We start from the raw sequence: 5,685 nt of genomic DNA, 5'->3' as shown, positions 1-5,685 counted from the left end.
TGTTTTCTTATTGACTAAGTGGTAGCAGTACTAAGTTGTTGGGCTCCTGTTTTCTTATTGACTAAGTGGTAGCAGTACTAAGTTGTTGGGCTCCTCTTTTCTTGAACATTTACTGACACCTCACTTCTAAGTCAAGCGTATCCTCTGGGGAAGTCTACTTTTTCTGATAGATTCCACATTCTTCAGGGAGACAGCCCTGGTGAGATGCTGGCTGGTGGTAGACGGCTGTTCTGTGACAGTGGAAGCCTGTGTGCTGAGGCCACTGTATTGCTGCTTTGGGGCATTTGTGTCCAGCATGACAAAAGTTTTGGGACTCCTTTAAGAGTGCACCGCACAATGCCTGTCTGTGCTCTATGCGCTACCATACAGTTCGTGAGCTTCGGGCAAGGGGCTGGAGATTGAAAGACACACAGACAGAGAGACAGAGACATAGAGCTCTAGTCACTGGTAAGAAGCCCTTTATTCAATAGCACCATGGAGGCTTATATACCCAACAGTCAGGTGGATCAACAGGTGAAAACCACATCCTCTGATCCTCAAAGCCAAGGTAACACGTGCTCGTGAAGCAGAGCTGGTAAACAACTTTGACACAGCTTTCAGTAACTCAAATCAGAAGGAAAGTAAAGGTCACTAGCAGGGAAGAGCAGCTGGAGGCCAGGACTCCAAATGGTCCCAACACAAGGGGATGTACTTGACGACTGGAACAGGACACCTGTCTGATAGGGGCTGGAATGGTCTCATCTCTGACCTCCTTTGTTTTTGTTTGCTTTCTGCTCTGGCAGGCTGCCAGCAAGAGCAGCGATAACCTCTTAACCAAGAAAGGATCATAGAACCTCCTTGCTTTCGGAGAGGCTGTCACGTGAAGTCCACATTCATCTTCCTAAGTATGAGGGCTCTGAGTTTGCTTTTTCTTAGAATGGGGGAGGAGAGAGAAAGAAATTGATGTTTCTAAGAACCACAGAGCATATCAGTGGCATTTGGAAAAGCCTGCCTTTCTGTACGCTCAGGGTGGCGATTTAATTAGTCTGTCATGCAAGATCACTAATTTATCAAAAGCCCTGAATTCCACATGAGACAGGTTATTAGTGGGGGACACCATCGATGTTATTCTTTATAGTCAAATACACAGAGCTTGCCAGGCTCCAGAACAAATCACATTTTGCTCTCTTGCCAAAAGGAAAATCTATTTCTTGATATTATTTAGAGCAGAAAACTGCGTATTGATTTAAAAACACAAATGAGTAAACCAAGTCCCCAACTCAGCTACAACATGACAAAGGATAAAGAAGGAGCAAGTGGAAGTCAGCAGATACAAAAGAAGAAAGACTCCAGGAAAAATAAAAAGGATGAACTCAGAGTTTCAGACGGAGGTTTTCCCGAAGCCCCGGCAAGGCTCTCATCACATGACATCGGGTCCATTCAGTGAGGGATAGGAAGAAATGACTGCTTTATTTCCTTTTCAGATGGCAGGGAAGAAGTCTGACCACTGAGTTCATGTAAAACATCAAGCACACTTCCTCGTCTGTGATCCCACCTCCTTCTGAGAGATAAAAGGTGGAGACAGGACAGTCCCCGGAGCCTGAAGTTCACAGCACAGCAGCAGAAATGAGAGAAACCCCGCCTCAACAAGGTGGAAGCTGAGAATTGACTCCTGAAAGTTACACTGTTATACCACGGTACTCGCGAGCCACAACACACACACACGCACATGCACGTGCATGTGCGCGTGCGGTATTACTTAAATAATTTAAAACTTCATTTTAAGAAATGGCTTGGGTATCATAGTAATTCAGACCGTAGGGGGGAATTGGCCATGAGTTTGCTTGATGGCGTGGTGGAAAAGAAATTTGTCCTTGTAAATGTTGCATGGCCCCAAACTGTCTCCTAGGGTCCCTCAGGTGGTGAAAATGGCAGACAGCACACTCCCTGGGAAGGGAGATGAAGGGTACAGTCCATCTTCAGGACTGTGACTGACATTGGCATTTTTCAGAACGCTAGGTCTTCGGAGCTGTGAACTCGGTGATCCATGCAGAGCCCAATCCTAAGCTTACTTAGACATCACTTTCAGAGCAGAGCAAATGTTTTCAAAGTTGTATATTGTTGCTCTTGTCGTGAGCGTGACAAAGCACCAGACAAAGGCGACTGAAGGAAGAAAGAATTCATTTTGACTCGCAGTTCTAGGAGCCTGTCCAGCATGATGAGGGAGGCGGCTTGCCGTGCTGAAGACACATCGAAGAACCCCAGAACAATGAATGCTGGGGTCCAGTCCACATTTCTCTCTTTGGTTACTGCAGTGTGTGTGATGTACATGTATGTGGGCGCATGTGCCTTGGCATGTGTGTGGAGGTCAGAGGCCACCTTTGGAGAGCTGAGTCTCTCCTTCATCTTTGCCCGGGTTTCAGGAACTGAAGTGATGTCAGCAGGCCTGCCTGATGCATCTTTTCTCTGCTGAGCCGTCTCCTTTTAATTCAGTTCAGGCTCTTAGACCAGAGAGTGGTATGACCCACATTCAGACTGAGTCTTCCTCTGTCAGTTAACCCCCTCTGGAAACCCCCCTACGGTCATGCCCAGAGATGTTGCCATGGTGATTCTAAATGCTGTCAAGCTGACAGTGAAGACTAACCATCACACCTTGGTTGCAAATTTTATATACACAAAGTGGAATCCTTCTTTTCACCGGATCCTTCTGTCTCCTAACTTGGTTTCCAAGCTCCCTGGACCACTGTGTCTCCTGTTGAGGCTGCTATCAAGCACGTGTTCCTCTTCACCTTGTCAGAGCATCCTGTGATACAAAAAGGTAAGCACGCGGTCTCTGTCGTAGCTTGAATTTGCTCATTTATTGCACTCTTCTGGAGATCCCGGAGTCCATTAACCTTCTAGTCAGTGACATCAGTCTTCTCACACACGTGGGTGTTACGACAGAGAACTTAGGAGCCAGGGCTGGGAAGCCAGAACACCTGATACACTCCAGGCTCCTCTGTGTACTCGCTGTGTGCATCACTTAAACTCCTCCCCACTTTCCTTTCACATGAGAGCAAATGATTGGCTCTTCAACATTACTGTTAAAAAAGTTAGGGCTACTTTTAGATATCAGTATGGCGATTTCTCAGAAAATTAGGAAACAACCTTCCTCAAGACCCAGCAATATCACTTTTGGGTATATACCTAAAGGATGCTCAATCATACCACAAAGACATGTGCTCAACTGTGTTCATAGCAGAACTGCTTGTCATAGCCAGAACCTGGAAACAACCTAAATGCCCCTCGACCGAAGAATGGATAAGGAAAATGTGGTACATTTACACAATGGAGTACTACACAGCAGAGAAGAATAACGACATCTTGAAATTTGCAGGCAGATGGATGGAGCTAGAAAACATCATATTGAGTGAGGTAACCCAGACCCAGAAAGACAATTATCACATGTGCTCACTCATAAGTGGCTTTCAGACATAAAGCAAAGAAAACCAGCCTATAATTCACAATCTCAGAGAACCTAGACAACAATGAGGACCCTAAGAGAGACATACATGGATCTAATCTACATGGGAAGTAGAAAAAGACAAGATCTCCTGAGTAAACTGGGAGAATGGGGACCATGGGAGAGGGTTGATGGGAAAGGGAGAGGCAGGGAGGGGAGCAGAGAAAAATGTAGAACTCAATAAAATCAGTAAAAAATAAAAATAAATAAATAAAAGTTAGGGCTAACAGGTGATAGGTGCTTAAGAAATGGCCAGGCAGAGCATTAGTGACATTTAGGAAAATGATCAATAAAATAAAAGGAAGATTCTTTAAAGTCAGAGAACACGAAGAAAGGAATAGAACAAGGTGCAGGTCCTGGGGTGCTACAGGACTTAGGGTGCTGCAGAGCTGGGGGTGCTGCAGAGCTGGGGTGCTGCAGAGCTGGGGTGCTTCAGAGCTGGGGTGCTGCAGAGCTGGGGTGCTTCAGAGCTTGGGGTGCTGCAGGCCTAGGGTGCTACTGTTCATGTGCTGCTCCGTAGAGAATTAGCGAATCCGAACAGAAGCCCCGGCCCTGGGTTGAGGCTGCTCGGTAGCCCAGGATTCACACAAAGGAATTACACGGGTGTGTGCACACACAGGGCTATACCTGCTCATGCAAGATGCAAACAGGTTCTCATCACACCACTGCTCCTTCTTGTGGGCTAAAGTGCATGTGGAGCTGTGGGACCCTGTTTCTCTGAGTAAGCAGTGACGGCACACTCCAACTCCTTGCCAGCCCTGTCTCTACCACCTCTTTGGGTGGGATACACAGAGTCAGTGCTGGGTCTGGTCAGCCTGTAGTCTTTATATTCACACTTCCCTCTCCCCTTTCTCTTAAAATTCCTAATATATTTTTAATGTATTTTATTTAAATTTTTAGTGGCTAACACTGCAGAGTTTTGCGTGTTTCCCGAGATGACACTGACTAGCGTGAAATAGCCAAACACTGGCCTTCTGGGAACAGGGCACAGGAACCAAAGTGGTCTCAAGAAGCAGCACTTTGATCTTCAGGGAAGGCAAAGAGCCTCCATTTGGGTAGAATAAAGGAGCTAGGTTGGTACAGCCTTGTGGGTGGCAAGGTTGGGGGACAATGTGTGTGCCTAGGTGAAGAAGGATTATGGCTTTGTTTAGGACATGCCCAGAGTAGCCAGCAAGTGCACCCTGCAGGGAGAAGGGTATTTCCCATGCTTCTGCCCCACTCTGAGCTGTGGGAATCAACACTCCAGGGTGTACGAAACAGCCCCACCAAGGGCACAGGTGGACAGGACACCTGGTGGCCTTACCAGCTTCTTAGCATCCAGAGTTGACAGTATATTGCCTTAGAAGAGGGATCAAAGGACGGAGCCGCAGCCCTGCGGTGAACAAGAAGCAGCAGCAGGCAGGATGAGGTGGACAGAAAGGAAAGTGCCAGTGGGAGCTACCCCACCCTGCCTGTGGGCACTAAGCTACCTGGGCTTCTCAAGCATGGGGCTCTCTCTCTTTCTCCCTTTCCCCAGGACCCTTAACGTCTGCATGTGGAAAAATTATAAATGAACAAAGGAAGGAAGGAAGGAAGGAAGGAAGGAAGGAAGGAAGGAAGGAAGGAAGGAAGGATGAACATGTTGATTCCCATGCTCAGAAAGTTAAAAAAAAAAAAAAAAGAGGGGCAACATGCATAAAGCTCACCGTTCTATACCACAAGCCTGGCTGGGCTTGCCCTGGACGGCCACAGCAAGCTGCTCACTGGAGAAGGCGAGCTGCTGACACAGAGCTCAGGATGTCAGAGCATGTCCAAGCCCAAGAGTAGGAGCGTAGATGACGGTGGAGGGGCTGTGCCTTACACACACACACACACACACACACCGTGATGGACTACGCTCACAAACTATGAGATGAGCTAAATCTTCCCCCCTCATGCTGCCTTTGGCAGGGTCTTTTGACTCAGCCCCAGGAAAAGCAATGAATACAGAAACTAACTCAAAATTAGTATGATTGACTGAAAATTGATTTCTTCCACGCACTGATGGATCTACAACTTACTTCTGTCTTTAAAACTTTTTTTTTTTTTTTTTTTTATGCTAGCGGGGGTAGAGTGGAGGACATGCTGTCCTTGTGTGACAGCTCTGGCTGTTCTAGAACTCTCTTTGTAGACCAGGCTGGCTTTGAACTAAGAGAGATCCACCAGCCTCTATCTCCTAGTGCTGG

Source organism: Microtus ochrogaster, chromosome 4 (assembly GCF_000317375.1).
Source record: "Microtus ochrogaster isolate Prairie Vole_2 chromosome 4, MicOch1.0, whole genome shotgun sequence".
Lineage (NCBI taxonomy): Eukaryota > Metazoa > Chordata > Mammalia > Rodentia > Cricetidae > Microtus > Microtus ochrogaster.
The sequence above is the reverse complement of the archived record's forward strand: the minus strand, read 5'-3'. Positions refer to the sequence as shown.